Here is an 11,928-nt window from a genome sequence, read left to right as displayed (position 1 = left end):
GCTGGTAACCATATTCTGGTAACCATGAACTGAGAAGTCTCCTGAACAATCCGATAAATCTACTCTGCAGTAGTAGAATATATAGCATGACAGTTCTCTAAAGAACAAAATCTACCTGGCAAGTATATGTAGACACACTCATGGTGTTACCGCAAACCAAATATATATTAATACCTCACCATGCAATGCCTCAAATTTTATTATATATACTGGTCAGCAAATTGTTTTTGTACCAGGATTTGTAGGATTTGAAACTTTGCACGGTGAAAATATGGAAAGGTTTGCGCTAACACCATGTAATGACTATCTCTAATGAGTTGGGGTGGTTCTGAAACCAAAGGTTCTTTTCAGAACCACCCCAACTCATTAGAGATAATCATTACACCATGTAATGACTATCTCTAATGAGTTGGGGTGGTTCTGAAACCAAAGGTTCTTTTCAGAACCACCCCAAATCATTAGAGATAGTCATTACACCATGTAATGACTATCTCTAATGAGTTGGGGTGGTTCTAAAACCAACGGTTCTTTTCAGAACCACCCCAACTCATTAGAGATAGTCATTACACCATGTAATGACTATCTCTAATGAGTTGGGGTGGTTCTAAAACCAACGGTTCTTTTCAGAATCACTCCAACCCGTTGGAGATAGTCATTACATGGTGTTACCGCAAACCTTTCCATATCGTACCAGGATTCATTTTGTGCTTCATCCCTTTAAAGACCATTCGTTTCTGTATAATCAACCCATATGGCCATACAATGCTGATCTTCAAGATTTTTTGCTCTGCTATTTTCAGGGAAAATGTCAGGAAAATTAATAAGAAACGGACATACACTGCTTTCTTTTACAGTTTTAGATTCTATGTTTACATGGGAAACATTGGGAAAATGTCAACTTGGTCCGATACCTTTCCTCTGATCCTCGCAAAAGTTGATAGTAATCACGGCCGTTTGCTGCTTCTTTCGGAATTTCAAAGAAGTTGTTTGTGGCTGCTGTGGTCTCTGAATGGTTAAGCAGCTCAATGAAATTGGGCCCTGGTAAAGTGAATCATGGTTTATCCCACATTCTTCCTGTTACCGGAGGTTGCTTGACATTGAAATTTGTAAGACTCTAAACAAATATGATTCATTCTACTTTTTGTAGCGATTTCTGAAGTGTTCATTCCTCAATTACAACAAAAGTTCTGAGTTTGATTATTTCCATTGAGATAGAACAATAGAATGAATTTGTTGAAATTATTGTTGCATTGTATTTATTTGTTCTAAATTAATGTGTATCAATTTGTGTGTGATTGGTTTTGTGGAAGCTACAAATTAAAAAAATTATTTCATTGTTTATGTGCTTGTTAAAAAATAATTTCTGTAAAAATCTAAGTTATTTTTCAAAGAAATTTTAGAGCCATTAGTGGAAAAAATAGAAAAAATATGAATTTTAACTTTCAGAAGAATGTCACTGAAAATGTATTCCAGAAAATTTATCTTTGCTTATGTGTACTATCATTGTTCATGCTATTAAGAAAGAGGCGTAGAATTTAGGTTTCCAGGAATTTAGGGAACCAATCAGGATGGTTTTGTTGCTTGCACGCACCTCCCCTCCTTTCCCACCCCTTTCCCCTTTGACCTTTGGGGTCAAAGCTCGGATGGTGTGCAATTTTTTTGTACACGTAATTTGTTCATGTTTGATTCCCCTACAAAAGGCAACTACTTTACATGCTGAAATTGTGTGTACATGTACATGTAATGTACATCATTAAGTGCCTACAAATGCATTCACACTTTATTGGAATCAGGAATTACTTGTTTGTACAAAATCTGCCATGGAGAAACATTTGGCTCATTTCTCATGAATTGTTTGATACATTTATAATATTGCATAACATGTATTGAAGTTTAATTGTTGTCCATGTTTGTTTTGTTGGATGGTTCGTCAAACTGATTGCATTTGAGATTTGACCTGGATCTGTCTTCATGCAAATTGGGTTTAGTTCATACTTAATTGCTGCTCACTTTTGGTACATGCTATAGCTGCTTGGGCATTCAAGCCATCTTTTAAAAAATTAACAGGGACTTATGGACTTTAGGTTTGGTAAAATGTTTTTTAAAATGCATCAATATTGATCAGAGTATAAAATGGGATGAAAAGAAACGACACTTGTAAAGATTCAGCCATTTTCATTGTCATGTAATTTTCTGAAAACAGCGATAGTGGGAGACTTTTAAGACGCTAGCTGGCATCCCACTCAACAGTCTTTTTCTATTATTCTCGCTACTGAAAACAATGGTAAAGAATCATCGAGTCAGATGCCTTCTAGTGTATCAAAAGTCTCCAACTTATTTGAGCTTATTTTTCCATATTCAAATGTTGAAGAGGACCATCAACCGATATTCGTTTTTTCTCCAAAATGGGGAAAAAATATCTGTGGGAACAATGTTCAGTTGTCATGGTTTTTAACAATCTTTCAACCTTGATATCAATCAATGTTCGTTTTAAGATGTTTTCTCAAAAATGGCAAAGTATCTGTCAGTTTCAATCTTTCAACCAAGTCAAATTATGGATGGTAGTTTCCAAATAAAGATATTTTTAATCATTACTAATACTAGTGCACAATCCCTTAATAATAAATATTTAAAAAACTAGAAAGTGAAATATATATATGGGTACAAATAAAATATATTTAGCTTTTGCAATTCTACTCACTAATGAAAGGGACCTATGGATGGTATAAATGCAAACACTTGTTCATGGCCACATGCACTTGCAGAGTCTTTTTCAAAATGCTAAATGACAGCATCTACACAAGCTTGTATACGCTTGCAACTGTGGACCTCCTATTGTCCCTCTCTTGTTTATCCTTTTTTTTGCAAAAGCTCCCATTGGTTTTGTACACAGTTTCAAACTGTGTACTCTATTGTCCTCTTTTGTTGTATTGGTGTTGTTTGAATGTATATACTTACTCACACACACCACTATCTGTGTTGCAGTTTCTGTGTTGATATCCCTTTGTCCTGTTGGAAAATCCTATTGTTCAACACTGAAAAATAAAAAGTTGACATATTTATGTCCACAGAGTCTTGCAAGTCCCAACATTCTGTGCACTTCTTTGTTCTTAGGTCCACACCTTGTTTGTAATGTTAATACTCAAATCCTATTGTTCAACACTGTGTAAAAAAAAAAAATCACATGTGGACATGTGTATGTCCGCATAGTGTTACAAGTCCACTACTGCACTTCTTTTGTTCTGAGGTCCACACTTTGTATGTAATACTCTAATGTAAGAGAAGCAGTCAGGTGAAAAAAGAAAGGCAGACTGTAGTTAGAAGAAGAAAGTAATGGACAAAAGATAAAGGAATGCTTCACCTTGATATCAAATGTCACAATACCAAATCATTGTTTTGATAGAAGTCTGAACACCCATTAATAACTGTAAATCAATTTTCCTCAATTCCATTTAGTTTTTAGAAACAGTAGGGATTAGACAACTGTTTTATGGTTAGTTGTAAATAATATGCATTGTTTCAGGACTTTTGAGTTAACATTGACACATGCAAAAGTCATGGTATGTAGTATATGCATGTATATATATTATTCATTTAAAAAATGCATAATTCATGATTATGGATTATTCCAGATGAAGTATTTTTTGTGAATTGATTTACATGTATTATGAATTAAAATAAAAGGGCAAGCTTAGTGGCTCAAGTGTTTAATTAGACAAAACTAAAGTAATATCAAAGGTGGTTAACAAATCTTTCCACAACCCAGACATTGTACCACAGTTGGAACGTTAAAGGAAAAAAAAACAGTGTTAAACTTACACCGTTTGAAATAAGGATAGTAGAAAGCTTACCTTAAAATATTACTTGCTGAGGTGCTGTAGTTTTTGAGAAATAAGTAAAGCAATGTCACGAAAACACATTTTACATGCTTAAATAATTTGTGTCGCACTGAGATGAAAATTATGTTTGTGACTTAGGAAGGGAAGCTTTCTGCCATCATTATCTTCAAACTCTGTGAGTATATACGTTTAATCTGTGGCGTTGTGTTTTGTGTCCTACAAAAAGAAGCAGACCCTTTAAAGTGAATAGCAAGTTATATATCAACTCAACTTTTGCTAAGCAAAGAAATTCCTCGAGCGGTATTTTTTTAAATTGGACCCTTGCGTAGCATTCCAGATTTAGATTTATTTTAAACTTGACCTCATTTCTCTGCGGCCTGGCCTTTTATTTTATGCATATGTAAATACTCTGTAAATTGTGTGTATACTTATTATAGAAGGTGTACTTAATATTCTTGTATTGTGTGTTAATAAACTTAAGTGAGCTTGAAAATTAGTTGGAATTCCTATTCTTTATTTGTGATGTTCAAAAACTATCAGATTGGAAAGCTCTATTCTCAAACAAAACCTACTCATTTTTAAAAAGGTTTTAAATTAAGAATTTTGCAAGTTGCTCCTGCGTGTAGCGAGTGTCATTTTTATGCACATTTACCAGATCATTTAAAAATTTTACAAGAATTATGCGTAACACGTGCAGGTATTACTATAACAGTCAGCGTCACAACATGTTACAGCACTTGAATACTAGAAGCAAACTCGAGATGGCCGATCGATCTCAAACTTCTACAGGTTAGTTTATCTGTTTTGTTAGTAATTATGTGATGTTCAGGACCAAATTGACAGATAAAACAAAAAAGTCAGACCCCTTCTACCACAGGCCAAGTGCGGGGTGCAGTGTTGAGGGGGCGTGGCTGGTTGTCTGCTTTCCTAGTAGCCCGCATTGCATTATGATGATGCGCACGTGGTGTACGTGTGGTTCATAAATAAGCTTTATCATCAACGCGCACACCAGACGAACAGACGTGACTTGTTGTTTTCTACACACAGACAAGAGCTCTAGCTTCACACACAGTTAATCGTTATTTTGAGCAGCAAATTTCTCACATTCACAATGCCTGACAAGTGTAAATGTTGCGAAGGTAAGTTTAACATCATTAGCAGACCAATTTTATCAAAATTATTGTTCGACGTATGGAAGACCATGTGAAGATCAACCACACAGTTGAGTTCTGAAAATAAATACTATACAGTGTGAGTGTTGAATGTTTTGTTATTGTTTATAAATTGTGGAATGCGTGCAATGCATGGAGGTAGAATTGTTTATTTATTAGCCCTGGTATGTAGCAGGACAGATATGTTCGTTGTATGCACTGGTACATGCCACAGCATAACATAACAGAGAGGAGTTCAACATGATTCAACCTCCATGGTTCAACCATAAAGCTGGTCTAGACTAGTGAGGTAAAATATTAATAGTCGAATGTTGACAATTTTGCATCGTTGTCCAAATGAAATAGGACTTTCCTAAAAAAGCACTTAGGTCGTAAATTTTGTCCCTACTTACTAAATTAAGTGTAGGAATTAGGAGGGGGAGGCCTACTCCTAGAACTATTTCGGTTTCGTCTGGCTTTGTCTCCCGTTGCGAGAAAATGTCCTGTTTTGAAGATGTTTTTTGATTTAACTCAACAAAAAGGCCATACAAGCATCAGCTAGCCTTTGCAACACAAGTGGGGCTAGCCTAGATCTAGAAGGAGAATTAATATCTTTATATCTTTTGGCTATTTATCCTCTTGCCTGTCTCTCCATCGGCCTGGGCGCTCAAGTCTACGCTCAGCATCCGACACTACTCGCCTCATGGAACCTAACTCAATCAAGCTTCTTAAGTCGGCCTCAAGTCGCACATTCTCACATTTTGCTCCACACACCTGGAATGCACTCTCCCCCTCAATCAGGAAATCCGACTCTCTTCGAACATTTAAGAAGTGTATCAAACATTCTCTATATCCTATCTAATGCGCTGCGTTCTTGACGTAGTGGCGCTATATAAATGCCCTATATGTATGTATGTAAAGACACTGGACACTATTGGTAATTGTCAAAGACCAGTGTTCTCATTTAGTGTTTCTCAACATATCATCATATGCATAAAATAACAAACCTGTGAAAATTTGAGCTCAATTGGTCATTGAAGTTGCGAGATAATAATGAAAGAAAAAACACTCATGTCACACGAAGTTGTGTGCGTTCAGATGCTTGATTTCGAGACCTCAAATTTTAAACCTGAGGTCTCGAAATCAAATTTGTGGCAAATAACTTCTTTCACGAAACCTACTCCACTTCAGAGGGAGCCGTCTCTCACAATGTTTTAAACTACCAACCTCTCCCCATTACTCGTTACCAAGTAAGGTTTTATGCTAATAAATATTTTGAGTAATTACCAATAGTGTCCACTGCCTTAAAAGGTTCTTTCCGCTAACGTCTCCATGTGGAGACGATAGTTCTATTAGGAGTAACTGTGATCATGGAGGTAGACTACCTCTGCTTAGTTGCGATAACGTGACCCTTCTCCCGACGACCTGGCAATCGTCGGGAGGAGGGTTACGTTATCGCAACTAACCTCTGCTGTGATGATAGTGATAGGCGCGCAATACAGACATCTGTGTGCAATGTGATGTGTCATCCACAATGCACCACAAACAGACATGACTTGTTGCAAACTATTTTTGGCTATACACATATATATTTGGTTTGCGGTAACACCATGTGTGTATCTACTTACCAGGTAGAGTTTGTTCTTAGAGAACTGTCTTACTTTACTCTAACTACCGCGAAGTAGATGTTCGGGGGTTCGGGAGACTTCTCAGTTCTGAAAAGAACTGTCCTATAATAGATGTTAAATTTGCATCGGGATAAAGAATATTAATTTTGGTTTTTACCCATACACTGATGTGTGTTAGCACTGTATACTCAGTACTTTCCCGAGTCCTGTGAAAAAACATCACAGGCATGTTACTCGGGTGGGATTCGAACCCACGACCCTTGCAATTCTAGAGCAGTGTCTTACCAACTAGACTACCGAGGAAGAACTGTCCTGCTTTTGAACTTTTACCCGGGCGGACTACTGCTTTAGCTTATAGGATCGTGATTAACTGACTACCGCGGAGACTTCTATTTTTTACCTGCATGGTTTTATGACCATTGTTTGGCATGGAAGATCAAGGGCACAGTTTGGAAATTCAAGTTGAATTGGCATAGAAGATCAAGGGCACAGTTTGGAAAATCAAGTTGAATGTTTTGTTATTGTTATTTGTACCTAGCCCCACCTGTGTGGCAATTTCTCTGAATCATTGAGGATTCAGAGAGTTGGCCACACAGGTGGGGCTAATTTGTACCATGCGTTTGTACCATGACTCCTCGGCAAACGAAAGGAGTAGGCCTACGTGATATAGGGCTAGTATCAAAGGTAGCCCAGCCCTGGACTCCTCCATTGCATCGAGTCATTTTAGTACAGTGGCACTGACATGATGTCGTACGACCAGAGATTTAGCAATACCATGTGGAAGCTAGAGTGTGATACATGGCACGCCAGACGCTACTTCTAGAAACTACATACACTGCCTACAACAATAAGGCTCCCTACAGGTGCTTATTTAATAATATTATAGTTTCTAGAAGTAGGCAGACGCCACCTTTCCCATCCGTTGCATGCTTTGGACTGTGTTGTGTATGGAACTTAAGCAACCAATTCAAACCTCCCCCAGAGTTTAGTCGAATGTTGACATTAATTTTATGCTATTTTTTGTATTACCAAATTTTAAAGTCCAGTATATTTGTCAATGTTATGGGGCTATGCGTAAGACACTGGACACTGTATATTATTGCTAATTACTCAAAATAATTGTTAAAATAATTGCGTAAAAACTTACTTGCTAACAAGCAATGGAGAGCTGATTGATAGTAAACAACATTTTGAGAAACGGATCCCAATTATGTCTTTTTTTTGAAGAGGTGATTTCTCCCTCAAATGCGATGTATTTAAATCTAATAAAGACTTTGAGTACAGGGGCCAAATTTGCTTAGGCCTACTTTTTTTGATCATCACAAACGCCAAAATCCATCACTAAATTATCCAAAATCAGTCGCAATGAGTTATGGAAGACAATTTCACTAGATCTTTGCGACGAAGTTACTCAATCGCAAAACAACTTAAATAGCAATCACAATCTCGGGATGATGAATTGTTAGTGTTTGTTTGTGTTTAGATTTGCAACGCAAGTCATGTTGTAGTTTATCCGCAAATTAATGAGTAAAATTGCATTTTGTTAACTCGTAGCTGTGTTTAACTGGGATATTTGGGATACACACAGCGCAGTTGCCTGAAGACACCTTTCAACGACCCAGCGACTGGTGCTGAGAGACACAATAATTTAAATAAAAAAACATTGACCTAAACTTATTGTATTGATATTGCATCCTCCACAAATTGCCTATTCGTTTATTACTGTACATTACATGTTCCATGGCTCAACATTTTTGAGTGACAACAGTTTAAAAAAAATATTTTGTGCATTTAGAAATGAACTTTTTATGCAATAAGGCCCAATAATAAAGAGAATTTTAGGCCTTTTGTGAAAAAAAAAAGAAATTTGTAAAAATGCTGCCAAAGGAAATTAGTAATGCAAATAATTACACCAAATGTACATGTGATGGTAAGCTTTAAGTACAGCATTTAGAAATGATTTCTTTCTACAAATAAGGCCCAATTATGAAGAGATAGGCCTTTTGGTTAAAAACATATAAAATTGAGGTTTTTCCGACGGAAACTTATGATGCAAATAATTCATATAACGTGCTGGTAAGCTTAGCAAAGTAATAAGGCCCAATAATAAGAGACAGAGGCCTTCTTGTGAAATAAAAGAAAAATGTTAAAAAGCTGCCTTTATATCTTGAAAGTATATCCTGCAAAAATTAATCAAGCAATTTATAATTCGTTTGTGCTGGTAAGCTTAGTAAAATAATGAGAGTATTATTTATTATAGAATTTTTGTATGAAGAGGGATTGACTCTTTAGTATTATTTCAAATGATTCGTCACTTTGACACTGTGTCAGACATGAACAGCTAATATAAATTTAACCAGCATTTTATCTCAATTTTGTCAGTTTTCCATCAATCTCATGAATGTTAAAACGTGAAGTCGAGTTTGCTTTTGTGGGAACTTTATTTTAAAATGAATGCCTATGGAATAAAATGCTCGGATTAATTCTATCTCGAGTTAACACGAGAAAGTCATCCTAATTTAGGATGGGTTCAGTGGGTCCTAATGTCTATGGTCAATGGTCGTGGAACTTAACTCGTCCTGCTGAGAGTCCTAAGATTAATCCTAAGTTAGGAAGAGTTTTGTGAAACCGACAGCTGTATTCATAAGATGGACTCTTTCATGAATCAGGGTTTGGTTGGCCATACTCCAAAACTATGCAGTTGGTTCCAATCCAGAGCTATGATGTAGCTAGAATAATTGTAACCGTCTGGTCCCTGGCTGGTTCCTAATTGATGGTTACAGTCATCGCAACCAGAGCGTAACTTCAAGAAGGAGCCAGATGCATATACTTCTAAACTTCTGCCAATCTTTGGCCCTATGCCCACCCCTCAAACAGAGGAAATCACAGCTGATATGTCACCCATAACCAACTCAGTTTGACCTATGACCCAGACCAAACACATTTTGTAACAAAGTATTGTTCCAACGCTTAATAAAGATGATAGGCATTTAAATCCAAACTTTTACCAAAGTACTACATGTAGATCACGAAGATGAAACGATCATGATTTGCCATTTGGTTTTGTTACTCTTTTCTTAGTTTTACTGGGATATTTAGGATACACACAACCCTGTTTGGTGATGACATCTTTCAGCAAGCAAGAGACTGCTGCCGAGAGACCTCACAATTGGGTTTGAAAAAAAACCCTGACATTTTAACCAGCATTTGACCTAAAGTTAATGTATTAACACCCTTGTCACACGAAGTTGTGTGCGTTTAGATGATTGATTTCGAGACCTCAAGTTCTAAATCTGTGAGGTCTCTAAATCAAATTCGTGGAAAATTACTTCTTTCTCGAAAACTATGGCACTTCAGAGGGAGCCGTGTCTCACAATGTTTTATACCATCAACCTCTCCCCATTACTCGTCACCAAGAAAGGTTTTATGCTAATAATTATTTTGAGTAATTACCAATAGTGTCCACTGCCTTTAACTAGTTGTCCGATTATTAAATTCAAAACCAGTCAATACACCGCCAATTTCAGACAAGAAATATTTTTAAAAGCTGCCCTTTTACCTTATATCCAAAGGAAATTACTTACACAAATAATTAATTTAATTTGCTGGTAGGCTTTCTAAAGTAATGAGATTAATTATTTATTACAGAATTATAATAGATGTTTAATTTTGCATCGGGGATAAAGAATATTAATTTTGGTTTTTACCCATACACCGATGTGTGTTAGCAACACACCCTAACCCTAACCCTACTAGGGCAGATATTTGAACAGTGATGTCATATTCAATACGGTCTATACATATGGCTTAGACTTTTCAGGCTATTTAACACTTTCACAATTCTTTTGGTTTTTCAAAGGGCAAATAAATCAGAAATCAGACTAAAGTAGGAAGAATATCATGCCTGTAATTAGCAAATTATGTTTAAAATCTCCCAGATTGAAGAATTTTTGATTCCTATTTGAATGAATTCTATCTCACTGATTGCTGTACAAAATATCCCTAATAGCAATATGTAAATATGGCAGTTCTGCAGTTAACTTAACATCGGAGAAGGAAAGTGGTTTTAAAGAGGATTTTTGCCCAAATTTTTCCTGTCACTAGCCAGGAGAACTAGTAAGCCAACTCTCCGATGATTCTGGAAAAAAAAAACATCCTTTCCATGTTCTGATAATCAAATTTGAAAATATCCCAGATTAAAGAGTATTTGTTTTCCTACTATTTTAAATAGTGCTAATCTTGAATGTTTTAATTTCTCCCCGCTTGTTGATGCAGAATCGTGCAGCTCTGCAGTAACCTAGCCCTGTCACTAGTCTGTCAGCTTTTTGTTTTACACAGGCCCATTTATGACATAATTAATTAGGGATGCAAGTTCAACACTGATTTAGCCAGCTGGACCAGTTTAGAGAATTCTTACTGGTCCTTGGCTGTTCTAACTGGCATTTAGCCAGCGGACCACTGGATTTTATACCTTTTGTTCTCACGCTTTGGGCCATGACATGAATCCCTTCTCACTGTGAACGTAATATAATTTACCTGTAGAAGTTTCAGCTTCATTAGGCGTCAAGTCTTTGAGGGAAAAACAAATCGCAGTGCAATGTTTTCTAGTGAGTCTCGTAAATACGTTGTAGACCTACACCCTGTACATGCTCAAATTATTTTTGTGACAATTTAGTACTCCATATATATTTGGATTGCGTTAACACCATGTGTATCTACTTGCCAGGTAGAGTTTGTTCTTGGAGGGCTGTCTTTCTTTATTCTACTACCACGGGTTAGATTGTTGGGGGGGGGGGGGTTCGGGAGACGTCTCGGTTCTCAAAACATTGTTGTACTTATTTCTTAAAAACTACAGCACCTCAGCAAATAATATTTTAAGGGAAGCTTTCTATCATCATATTTAAGTTTACTGTAAATTTTTGGAAGTTTGTGTTTTGTGACGTACAAAAAGTACACAAACCCTTTAAGAGTGTTGTGTAACGAATGTAAAAGAACCCAGTGCACTTATCGAAAAGAGAAGGGGTTCACCCCGATGTTCCTGGCTAGGGCTGCTGTATGCGCCGTAGCACCTTGTAAATCCTTATAAGGTGCTAAATAATTGGGTCTTCCAAGAATTCATCATTGCAATAACCTATCTTCCTGAAGATTTGTATTATATACTCGGCTCCTTTTGAGTACCTTGTTTGGTAGATACGTGCTCTAACATAAGACTTCGATATTATTATTAAGAGAGAACTATGACTTAGTGTTTTTTTGTGTATGTTAATTTCAGATGGCAAGCAGTGTGGCTGTGCTGGCAAGGATTGCTGT

The 11,928-nt window shown here is 36.6% G+C and overlaps 1 non-coding gene across 1 annotated transcript; it reads right to left on the bottom strand.

The window, feature by feature from the left end:
* Window positions 1-6,848: 6,848 nt before the first annotated feature.
* On the bottom strand, window positions 6,849-6,921 carry Trnas-aga. Its single transcript has one exon. It is a non-coding gene; the product is annotated as a tRNA-Ser (tRNA).
* Window positions 6,922-11,928: the final 5,007 nt, after the last annotated feature.

Source organism: Asterias rubens, chromosome 3 (genome assembly GCF_902459465.1).
Source record: "Asterias rubens chromosome 3, eAstRub1.3, whole genome shotgun sequence".
In the NCBI taxonomy this organism is placed as follows: Eukaryota; Metazoa; Echinodermata; class Asteroidea; order Forcipulatida; family Asteriidae; genus Asterias; species Asterias rubens.
The sequence above is the reverse complement of the archived record's forward strand: the minus strand, read 5'-3'. Positions and strand labels throughout refer to the sequence as shown.